At 35.9% G+C, this 12993-nt stretch overlaps 1 protein-coding gene across 5 annotated transcripts in view; it reads right to left on the bottom strand.

Moving 5' to 3' along the window:
- Positions 1–2657: 2657 nt before the first annotated feature.
- Positions 2658–12993, bottom strand: part of LOC107757337 (regulation of nuclear pre-mRNA domain-containing protein 2-like) — a 37530-nt gene continuing 27194 nt past the window's right edge. The window contains exons 11-15 of one of the 5 annotated variants that reach the window (XR_001641930.1): positions 9444–9595; positions 8439–8547; positions 3304–3376; positions 3104–3218; positions 2658–2898 (exon numbers count right to left, since the gene is read on the bottom strand). The gene's annotated coding sequence lies outside the window, so the exon portion shown is untranslated. Of the gene's footprint in view, positions 2899–3103; positions 3219–3303; positions 3377–6984; positions 7119–8438; positions 8548–9443; positions 9596–12769; positions 12778–12993 lie in introns of those variants that run through there. The other 4 variants (XR_001641931.1, XR_001641928.1, XR_001641929.1 and 1 more) reach the window with 4 other exon arrangements.

Here is a 12993-nt window from a genome sequence, read left to right as displayed (position 1 = left end):
CCAGAAACAATGGTGACGGCTGGTAAACAAGCTTTCACTAAAGGAGTTGATAGAGGGTCTAACTGACAAGTCGAAAATGTAGATTTATTCATCAGATTAAATACATAAATTATATTTGTCTTATTTAACATTTAGGGAACACCAGTGGTGACTGTAGATGTTCTAGATCTGAAACTTTTTAATTGAATACGCTGAGTGCGTCCAGAAAGATACGACCTAAACCAAGTCAGAGGAGTGCCAGTAATCCCAACAGAAGCTAACCTGTCGAGAAGTATCTTATGTGAGACAGTATCAAAGGCAGCGCTCAAGTCAAGAAGGACAAGTATGGTTAAAAGCCCAGAGTCAGCTGCCAGCAACAGATCATTGGTTATTCTGACAAGAGCAGACTCGGTGCTATGGTGGGGACGAAAACCAGATTGCAATTGTTCATACAAATTATTATTAGAGAGATGTTCATGAATTTGAATTGCAATACACTTTTCCACTATCTTAGAGATAAATGGTAAATTTGAAATTGGACGAAAATTATTCGAGGAATCATTCTGAGGAATACTGAATCTGTTTTTGTGCAGGTGAGATAAGTAAATATATGTTCATATTTAGACTAGAACTACAGTAAGATCATGTTCACACACAACGCTCTGCACTTACTCCTGATTTCTCTCAACATGGCAACACCAGAGCTGTCAGTCAATACATTGGAAACAAAGTAACTGGCATTACTTATTTGAAAAAGTAACTCAGATAATTCCTTCTAAATGAATCAAGTAATGCGTTACTTTACTAGTTACTTAAAAAGTAATCGGATTACGTAACTCGCGTTACTTGTAATGCGTTATCCCCACAAGCTGTCGTTTGGCAGACTGGCTTCAGTATAAGCTGTTTTTAGACTAACGAGAAAGATTTGAGTTCTGAAACTTACAGGATGTTTTTATAGCACAATGAGCTCTTATATGTCAAAAGATCAAGGGAATTTTGGTTTCTCAGTTCAGGACCCCTTTAAAGAAATGAGACCTCTGTATGCAAGATTTTGCATTCAAAGAGTGTAAGTTAAGCATTCCTATTGCACATACTTACTATGTGACTAAAACCCTTAACATTAAGTACTAAACTTAAGTGTGTATTTTTTGGTAGGATAGGCCTTCTCTCAGGTCCAGTGGAAGCTTAAATGCTTCCCATGAGCACTTCAATGAGTCCTCGAGCAGAACCAGGCCATGAACATGCCTCCTCAGATCTCAATGTGTCTTTCTCTTTCTGGCTTGGCTTCGGTCTGCGGAGAGAGTCCCATAACCCCTGCACGCACTCCAGCATGTCACCCTCTTTCATACGTGCATCAGATAAAACGTCTGGAAAGTCTTTTTGGTGCCCTTTGCGGATCCGGTATACATTTGTTGGGGTCGCCCATGTGAGTCACGTCCTCTCCATTCTGACGCCTTTCTTCTAATAAGGCAAAAACACCAGCGAGTGACCTGTGCTGCTTTATCCTGTTTCATCAACACCCCCCCCTCCCCTCCCCCCTCTATGAATTACTCCTATTTTAGTCAAACACTCAACTCTGCTCTCTATTGAAGCACATTGGTTATTTTCATACACTGATGCTGCTGCTGCTATTTATGCATTAACACAAATGGATAACTTTGGAGACCTGGTAATGGATACAAGGTCAAATAACATGAATTAATAATAATACACACTATTAATGGAGCTTGCTTGAAGGTGGGGCCGTGTCATAGCAACCTTGTGTGTTTCCCAAAAGCATCGTTAGCTAACTATTGTTTTCTTTTGGATTTTTTTTTTTGTGAATTTACTTAATTCAACTTTGAAACCAGTTTTTAAAAAAAAGTGAAATATGATCCCTTTGCAAAAGACCTCACTTCTTAAAAAATATATGCAGCTATATAATTTAAGACTAATTTGTACTCTGTGAGAAAAACTGATATTAAAAATAAACGAAAAACAAAAAAAACAAAAAAAAAAAAAATTAAATAATTGCCATTTATATACTAAAGCCAAAAGGAAAAAAAAAAGATTAATTTAAAAATATAGATTCAAAGCAAAAACATAAAAAAGACAAAAATACATCAAATATATTAATATTAAAAGTTATTTAAATGTATTATATATAAAAAAAAACATCTTGCCGTCAACATAATATAATGCTTACCCTTGTGAATTTAAATGAATTAACCTTTGATTTATACCAGGGTTTTTCAAATTTTGATGTAAAGGACCCCCAAATATATTTGATCCTCTTACCAACTACCTCACTTCTTAAAATATAAATGCAGTTATATAATTTAGGACACATTTGTACCCCGAGAGAAATATACTGTGGTATTTAAAATTAAATTTAATAATTGGTATTTATGTTGTTATACTGAAATGAATTTTTTTTTAAGTATTAATAATTAAAAATTATTAATTATAAATATTGATCCAAAGTTACATACATACATAAATTAAATAATCAATCCTCAGAATTTTTTATGTACCAGAGTAAAAAAAAAAAACCTTTTCATATATTCATTCATGAATTACTGATCTCTTTAAATGACTCTATAAATCTATAAAGAGTCTTAATTACTATGTATGTTGACAGGGAAACAGAGAGACTGAATATTAAAAGTAATTTATAATTTTATTATAAATAAAATAACAGCACATCAGGTTCAGAGGTCCACTGCTGAAATGAATGAGTTTGTGTGTCTGTAGAACTCAACAGGGATCTGATGAAGCTGATAACAGCTCATATAAAGGTCCTGTCGTGGTGTGTGTCACGTGAGCGTTTACAACTCTGTCTGTCTGAGTTCCTTCAGTGAGCGCATCACTTCCTGCAGTGATTTCTGGCCGAGCTGCTTCCCTGCTCTCGTCCGCTCGCACACTCCTTCTCTCCCACCACTGCATGACAAACACAGGGAGAGGTTTGTTTATCTGACCTTTTCCTAACAGGCCCCAGAACACTCGTTCTTTACATGTGTACCAGCAGGGAACAATTAAACCATTAAAACACTTAAAGGTGAAGTGTGTCATTTCTGCACCGCATACAACTGCACAAATAAACTGGGACACGAGGAAGCATTTCTGTATCAGAATGAATCTGTACCGAATATATAATTGTACTGTGCGAGCTGCGCCGGGCGGATTTTCTTATTTAAGGTGCTTCCACGATCATCATCAATATCAGCCATGAATCCAGCTTCCCTCAGTCTGCAGACCACCTTAAACCACAGCAGAATGCATCACACACCCATAAACTGTTTATAATGATATTAAGTTTGTTCAGAGTGCTGTGTTTCCTCTGACCTTCTGTCTGTGTGTCTCACTGCTGCCCCCTACAGGCACCACCATCACCTGCGCTGGCGACAACCAGAAAGGCCTGAGAAAGACAGAAAATTAGTACTGTAACAATTAAAAAAAAAACACTGAACTCACACACACACACACACACACGTTTACTTAGCTATCTAAATGGGGACTCTCCATAGGCGTAATGGTTTTATACTGTACAAGCTGTATTTTCTATCGCCCTACACCAACCCTACCCCTCACAGGAAACTTTCAGCATTTTTACAATAATAAAAAAAAAAACTTTGTTTATTTTTAAACCAGTTTTACAAATGAGGACGTTCCCAAAGGGAGGTTTTTGGAGATTTTGTCAGGTTTAGCTCACTTTTTGTACAAATTTGTCCCCAAAATACGGTTAAGTAGGCACACACACACACACACACACACACACACACACACACACGGGTCAATCACATGACACTGACTTACAAGTGCTGAAATAAAATGTTAAACAGCTCATTCTCTCATATTATAGGCATTATATCCATTAATGTGATAAATTTGAATATTTAATGTACCGCCTTTGATTAACTGCATTTTTCCAGAATAAAAGAGATGTTTTATCACCTATAATATGTTGTGACTTTTATTCCAAAGTGACTTATATAATGCAATTTAATGTCAAGCATGTTGCTGAATGAGAGCAGTACATGAGCACAAGTTTATTTGTAAAGTGTGTTTCCCACATGCTGCTAGTTTCAGCTTTGCTTTAAACAAATCTGTTCAGGCCTGGTAATTAATAAACATTGTTTATAAAACAAACACTAATTACAGCGTATATTATACTAATTACAGTATATTTTATATTCCTGTTTTTTAAGTACTAAAATAACTAAAACTGAAATGAAAATTAATAAACTACAGAGTCATATATATATATATATATATATATATATATAAAACAGTATCTAATAAAAATGACAAAAACACAACTAAAATATTGAAATGAACATGAACGGAAAGAAAAAAATAAAATAAAAAGTAATTCAAGTTATTAATAAAACTATGACAGTATCTCAATGACACTAAAATAACAATGTTTCCAAATACAGGTAAATTTAAAGGTTTTGTTGTAGAATGACAGGAACTAAAATACATGTACTGTTTATAATGTTCGTAAAAGTCGTCTTTTTTATTGCTATTTTACATTATTTCTGAATGTAATAATAATGTGACTTATACACTGATGCAACTTATCTGTGTTTTTGTTTTCTTTGAATGATGCAATTTGATGTGGTGCGGCTTATACTCTCAAGTGTAACTTATTTCTCAGAAAAAGTGACAGTAAAGATATTTATGTTACAAAAGATTTCTATTTCAAATAAATGTTGTTCTTTTAAACTTTCTATTCATCTGTGAATCCTGAAAAATAAAATGCATCAAGGTTTCCACAAAAATATTGTGCAGCACAATTGTTTTCAACATTGATAATAATCAGAAATGTTTCTCGAGCAGCAAATCAGCATATTAGAATGATTTCTGAAGATCATGTGACACTGAAGACTGGAGTAATGATGCTGAAAATACAGCAATAAATTACATTTGAACAGATATTCACATAGAAAACAGTTACTTTATAATAATATTTCACATTACTGTTTTACTTCCGATCAAATAAATGCAGCCTTGGTGAGCAGAAGAGATTCAAAAACATTTCAAAAACACACTGACCTCATATCTTAGTATATATGTGACCCTGGAGCACAAAACCAGTCTTAAGTGTCAATTTTTTCCAAAATTGAGATTTATGCATCATCTGAAAGCTGGATAAATAAGCTCCCACACCCCCAACTCACTCATTTATTCTGACACTTGTGTTTTTTGATATGATTGATCCTTTTGCAAAAACGACTGAATTGCTTTGAAGCTGCACCTGCTCAGGTGAGCAGAAGACGTGCGCGTGGTCCTGGCAGAAGCGCCGGACTCTGGGTTAACCCCCCAGCACCCGAGTGTTCGTTACGGTGCAGCGCGCCAGAATCTGCTCGAACCCGCTGCTCCAACATCACACTGCACACAGGACACCATTCATACGAAGAAATAATCTGACAACTGTCTTACGATTTGAGAGAAGTTATGTAAATTAAATGACACACTTTATAATAAACACACTGTCCAAACCTTTGTGGTTGGCGAGACTTTTTAATGTTTTTGAAAAATCCTGCTCACCTAGGCTGCATTTAATTGATCAAAAATACAGTAATATTGTGAAATATTATTACAATTCTCAACTTTTACTTTTCTTCGAAAATCTCAAAAAATGCTTTACTTGTCGAGTATAATATTTGATCCATCAGGCTTTTGTGGCTCATATACAGTGAAAATATGTAGGAAAAAAACAGCTACTTTTTATTTTGAGACTCAAACTGAGCAAAAATATGCAATTTGGTGCAGATGCTGATTTTTATATGATCTCAAAGTAAGATGGAATTCTGATGCTTGTAATGCAAATCAATGAGATCTTTATGACAGTATATATGATATAAATATGAGTCGTCACTCGATATCTCCAATAATATGTCTTAGTAAGATGAGATTGAAATGATCCAAACATATAATGCAATGCAATCCAGTGCTGATTGAGAGATGAAGAAATAAACGCTCCTCAGAAGCCTGATGATCAGATTTTAAAGATACAAATGAAACAAACTGTGCTTGAAGGGTTTTTTTAAGGCTAATGCAAGTCTAAAGTAGGCTAGGCTGTAAATGTAAAAAAAAAAAAACAGCATAGTCTTCACTGGATCATGTGACACTGAAGACTGGAGTAATGATGCTGAAAATACAGCAATAAATTACATTTGAACAGATATTCACATAGAAAACAGTTACTTTATAATAATATTTCACATTACTGTTTTACTTCCGATCAAATAAATGCAGCCTTGGTGAGCAGAAGAGATTCAAAAACATTTCAAAAACACACTGACCTCATATCTTAGTATATATGTGACCCTGGAGCACAAAACCAGTCTTAAGTGTCAATTTTTTCCAAAATTGAGATTTATGCATCATCTGAAAGCTGGATAAATAAGCTTTCCATTGATGTATGGTTTGTTAGGATAGGACAATATTTGGCTGAGATACAACTATTTGAAAATCTGGAATCTGAGGGTGCAAAAAAATCTAAATATTGAGAAAATCATCTTTAAAGTTGTCGAAATGACGTTCTTAGCAATGCATATTACTAATCAAAAATTAAGTTTTGATATATTTACGGTAGGACATTTACAAAATATCTTCATGGAACATGATCTTTACTTAATATCCTAATGATTTTTAGCATAAAAGAAAAATGTATAATTTTGACCCATACAATGTATTGTTGGCTATTGCTACAAATATACCCCAGCGACTTAAGACTGCTTTTGTGCTCCAGGGCCACATTTATACTTTCATTCTACATTGGCCAGTAACTGATTAGCTCTGAAATCAGAAGAAAGTTGCTTCTGCTTGGTCTAAAACTATCAAGACTAACAACTCTTAAATACAATAATTATCTTCTAAAAAAGCTATCTTGGAAATCGGAAAAACAGGTCCTTTTATGTTTCCCACACCCCCAACTCACTCATTTATTCTGACACTTGTGTTTTTTGATATGATTGATCCTTTTGCAAAAACGACTGAATTGCTTTGAAGCTGCACCTGCTCAGGTGAGCAGAAGACGTGCGCGTGGTCCTGGCAGAAGCGCCGGACTCTGGGTTAACCCCCCAGCACCCGAGTGTTCGTTACGGTGCAGCGCGCCAGAATCTGCTCGAACCCGCTGCTCCAACATCACACTGCACACAGGACACCATTCATACGAAGAAATAATCTGACAACTGTCTTACGATTTGAGAGAAGTTATGTAAATTAAATGACACACTTTATAATAAACACACTGTCCAAACCTTTGTGGTTGGCGAGACTTTTTAATGTTTTTGAAAAATCCTGCTCACCTAGGCTGCATTTAATTGATCAAAAATACAGTAATATTGTGAAATATTATTACAATTCTCAACTTTTACTTTTCTTCGAAAATCTCAAAAAATGCTTTACTTGTCGAGTATAATATTTGATCCATCAGGCTTTTGTGGCTCATATACAGTGAAAATATGTAGGAAAAAAACAGCTACTTTTTATTTTGAGACTCAAACTGAGCAAAAATATGCAATTTGGTGCAGATGCTGATTTTTATATGATCTCAAAGTAAGATGGAATTCTGATGCTTGTAATGCAAATCAATGAGATCTTTATGACAGTATATATGATATAAATATGAGTCGTCACTCGATATCTCCAATAATATGTCTTAGTAAGATGAGATTGAAATGATCCAAACATATAATGCAATGCAATCCAGTGCTGATTGAGAGATGAAGAAATAAACGCTCCTCAGAAGCCTGATGATCAGATTTTAAAGATACAAATGAAACAAACTGTGCTTGAAGGGTTTTTTTAAGGCTAATGCAAGTCTAAAGTAGGCTAGGCTGTAAATGTAAAAAAAAAAAAACAGCATAGTCTTCACTGTAAGAATGAAACTTTCTTTGTTTCTTATTGAAGCTACAAAAGCCCTTCAGTCAAGAGCAGTGAGTGATCTGGTCTTCTGTAGTTTGATTAACATTAAGCACACAGTCAGGAATATTAGCCCGCTGTCACTTTAAGAGCGCACGGATCCAACAAATGTATTTTCATTCTCAACTCTTTACGTTCATTTATGACCGACGAGGGTTTACGTGAATAATCACTAAGCGCCGCATTAGTTTAGGCGCGCACCTTGAGCTAAAAGATGACTTTACATGTGCGTCTCTGAGCACGTCCCATTCTGCAGAAGTGACATGATTTCACTGATTTGCACATGAAACTGGGCTTTTATGGAGGAACGAAAGCGCAGTGCTGGAAAGGGGGTGGAATGGGGCGCAATAATCCTTTTAACTCGATTATTGTATTTTCATAATTGTTGGAGGCCAAAATCGAAATTGAAACTGTATTTCAATTAATTGCACAGCCCTACGCTAGATGCAGTGCTAATATCAGGGGCTGGAAAGAGAAGAGACAGTGTTTACTTGTTCCTTGTTAACGCTCGAAGGCAAAACTCTTAAACAATCAAAAGCTTGTACCTGTCTGCCCTCCAGTGAGTCAAAACCCAGCAGCTGCAGTTCACACAGTCCTCCACCAGAGGGAGACTTAGATCCCACAGATCTCCATTCACTCTGTACGCCACTGCACCTCAATTTCTGACCGTCTGACACATGTGGAGCTAAAGTGTTCAACAGGCATTGCGTTTTTGTTTTTAGCATGCATGCATATATATACACACACACACACACACACACACTCTCTCTCTCTCACACACACACTTTAACACAAACACACACACACACACACACACACACACACACACACAGACAGACACAGACACACACCATGGCAGAAATAACAATAAGGAACAACAGTCTAAAGCAGCACTAAAAAAAAACATAATAATGTAGGATTTACTTAATTTTCTGTGAAAAAATAAAATAAATAAATAAATCTCTCATCTGAGGGCCTCACCAAACTTCCAAGGGGGCCTTAGGACAACGTAAAATTATTCAAATGAATATAATAATACAAATAATATAAATCATATTAATTTTTCCTGTTTGTTTCCCAATTCCTTACTCAAAAAATAAATAAATAATATATATATATATATATACACACACACACTGCAGTTCAAAAGTTTGGGATCAGTGAGTTATTTCATTTTAAAATATCTGTTTTCTAAGTGAATGTGTTAAAATGTAATTTATTCCCGTGATGCGCAGCTGTATTTTCAGCATCATTACTCCAGTCTTCAGTGTCACATGATCTTCAGAAATCATTCTAATATGCTGATTTATTATTAGAATTATCAACAGTTGCGCAAAGTGTGTGAAAAGATTTCTATTTTAAATAAATTCTCTTCGTTTTTACTTTTTATTCATCAAAGAATCCTGAACTGACCGGTAGTGTATATATGTGTGTGTATAAATGGGCTTTGAAAATTGTATCACTGTGAGACCTTCAAGTCAAAAAGGTTGAAAACCACTGACCTAAAGTATGGTTCATAGCAAGTCATGAGGTTTGAGGCTTATATTTACCGCTCACTCTTGGAGATCTGTAATGGCGAGGTCACACCAGCTGACCTTTGACCGTCCTGCCGTCAGCCAATCGGATGATCAGATCCTCTCTCCATGCTTTGTGCTCCTCAGCAGCTCCAGTCGCATCTAATCACAGATGGTTACACCTGCCTCTAGAAACAAATACACAAATGCATAAAATAGCCTGTGTTAAAGTAATACTTCAAGGTCAGAGAACTAAATTAGTAGTTCTCTTGATATCAATGGCATAATTATATCAGACTTTACATAGGAATATACAGTGAGGGTCACAAATGTGTGTGTTCTGCATTTATTTCATAACAAATTACCTATCAGAATACGAATATGAGTTGAACTAAAATGAATATTAATATGAGAATACATCAGGTTTTGGGTGTGTCTTTTGCTTTAATGAAAGCAGCACTGAAGCTTCAGTGGAAGATCAGTCACATTTCTTGTTTATTACACAGAATAACATTACTTTGAATTACATGTTTTTTTTTTCTTTCTGCAAAAATTCTAAAATTAATCCGAACTTGATTTTTTAATGTGGTCTCAAGACTTTTAATCCTCACTAGTACACTAGTCGTCATAGAGACCTTTTCGCACCTTTAGCAATGAACAAATGTCAAGCATAATAAATTAATTTTTTTTTTTTTTTTTTAAATACATACACCCAAAAACAATGCATAAACAAAATGCATGCATGCACAAATAATACAAAGTTCTAATTCAAAATGTCCAAGAATCTATATCGAAAACTTTCACTTTATACAAGAACACGCATACATACTATGTTAAGCCCATTCTCAAAGCTACACTAAAACGAGTCCCGTTATGAGATGTCAGTGTGTCACATAACAACACACACAGCCCTGCACACCTTCCCGTAGTGTCTTCCGCTGCTCTCACTGCCGCCTGACAGACGGGGCACCTCCAGAGCATTTTACACCCCAAACTCAAAGCTACGGCTTCATCGTTTCTCCTACAAACATTACATGTTGCCCTCTCTCAGCGGGCCGCCATTTTTCCGGGACTATTGCATCGTCACAGAGCAAGAAACCCGATTCGCCGAAGGAATTCGAAGGAGGGCGGGCTCTGCGTGAGAAACAACCAATGAGAAGCGAAGCCATGCGTGCGTCACGAGCGTACGCTCAGTGCGCAAGTAAATACATTCCCCGACAGCTAAACGCACGCCACATTCAAATAAACGGATTCTACGGAGGACTGAAAAAATAGACAACAGTGGAGGTTTATGAGCGGAAAACTACATCTATTTCGAACCAAAGCAACATGATATATTTAGAGAAACAAGCTCAAGTTAAACTCCTCTGCTCCATCACTTCTGCGTCTTTGTACGAGGTAAAATAAATAAATAAAAATCTACATGCACTCACAACACCACCCTGATATTTCTACAGGACCCGAGACGAAATGCCAAACGGATAAGATATAATTACATTTTTATAAGTGGATAATTAACAAACTAGTGCACTAGTGAGTGCTGTCTCCTGAGGGAGCCTTTATAGGGACATTGTTGATGTAAGCAATTATAGATAAGCGAAAAACTTCCAGAGCGTTGAAAAATAGGGTTGCTATGCAGAGTACAGCAAAAAGGTAACACTTAAATTTCAATTTCAATAAGCTCCAGCTCAGCTCCAAGCAACGAAATCTGATTTTGGTGTCTGTTTGTATCATATTAAACCACACTCATGCCCCATTAGCTTTCAACGGCTTGGGTTCAGTGCAAAGACTGTATAAACTTGAATGTAAAGCGAGTGTTTTATATTTGCATGGTCACTGAGAAGGCTAACATTGGGAGAAATTAATAAGCATTCACTGCCATAGGAAGTTTACACAACTAAGCCAAATTCAACAAGTGCACAATGTTTCAGATATGAACACACAATCAAGTAATCATTGATCATCATCGGTGACATTATTAAATATTCTATACAATACTGTGACAATGTTTGGTTGCACATACAATACTGTTAAAGTCACGGTGTGAAGATATTATTAGTCTATTCCATGTTGTCTCAAATCTTTGTAAGAGTCAGGAATATAAATGCAAAAAAGTAGAACTTGATGTTTAAATGTGCTGTTTGTTTAGTTTCTTAATACAGAGCTTACCATCAATCATCAATATCATTACTGTAGGGCCACAAAAACTCAAGTCTGCAATAATCAATAGAGAACAAACTCTGTGTTTGCAAAGAAAACTGATTGAACTTCTGAGAGAAGTCATTATGGCAGCTGTTGTGAGGAACGTCTGAAGGTTGTTGCAGAACAATTAGGCACTACAAGGATTTGTTTACTGAGAATAGTACTGTATACTAGTTTAATTAACTTGTTCACCCAGACAGCTATCTGTACCTTTGATATGACTGAATGAGACCAGATTTTACAGCAAGATTGAGAAGTAAATCTGTGGTGGTGCAGCTGGTATAAAATGTATAGAAGTTGATTTAACTGAAGAAGCGATTTACAATTTCACTTTTCTGTCACAGCTGAAGACTCACTGCATTTACGCATTCTAAGTTTCATTGTTTGTGCATAACACGCTGATGTGCAACAAGGCTGCCATCACAAATATTGTTATATATAAATGTGTGGGCTCTCTGAAATACTCCTTGCAATGAATGCAAATGAAGACACCAAACCACACTCCTCAAATATTCAACATGTCAGCACTTGAAGAACGATTTCAACTGTTTACACAATGCATGAGAACTACAACGATGTACATGTTATATTCACATTTAAATAGTCAGACATTTTGATGAAAAGCAGTGTATCAACATTGTTGTGAAAAGATGTACTGTTTGCTTTCGTTTTACGAACGATGCATGTGATATCACATTCTGAAAATGCAATGCATGAAAGTGTGGCTTGTGTAGAACACAATTCATTGTCATTATCTTACATCCTAGAGACGAAGAACTGACTTTAAAGATGAACAGATACAATGGAAAACCGAAAGTAATGAAACCAAACTAATTCTTTCCTCAACTATCATTTGGACATAGTATTCAGAGCGGTGTATTCAAGCTCTGCGCATTCCTGTAAACGTGTTGGACATCCTGGAGTTAGAAGACTTACAGGAGAGAACAGAATTGCTGTTAAGTAAAAACAAAATGACAGAAAATAATCCAGGTACATTTGTTCTTGAACAAAGTATGAGACCACCTGTAAAGAAAAGTCTCCTTCCTTTCAATAATATTTCTTGTCACAACGCTTTTATTAATCAGAACACATGTAAGAACTCTATCAAGAAAAAAAACCCCACAAAGGAACTCTTGAAAAGCACTACCGAGTAGTTATACCTTTAACACTTGGTTAGCTTATACTGTACGCAGTGTGAGCCTAAATCTTCACATCTTGGTGAAGGTTGATAAAGTAGCTATATTTTTTTATCACTACAAGCCATTATGGTTGCCCAGCATTACATCTATGTCAATAATTTAATCACTCAGGAATAAAAGTTGAAATCCACTGGCTTTGCACACAAAGTGAAAGAATAACAGGTTGACCCCCCCCCCCCCCCCCC

Source organism: Sinocyclocheilus rhinocerous, unplaced genomic scaffold, assembly GCF_001515625.1.
Source record: "Sinocyclocheilus rhinocerous isolate Xijiao unplaced genomic scaffold, SAMN03320098_v1.1 scaffold4792, whole genome shotgun sequence".
In the NCBI taxonomy this organism is placed as follows: domain Eukaryota; kingdom Metazoa; phylum Chordata; class Actinopteri; order Cypriniformes; family Cyprinidae; genus Sinocyclocheilus; species Sinocyclocheilus rhinocerous.
Note: the sequence above shows the minus strand (reverse complement) of the source record. Positions and strands in the feature narration are given on the sequence as shown.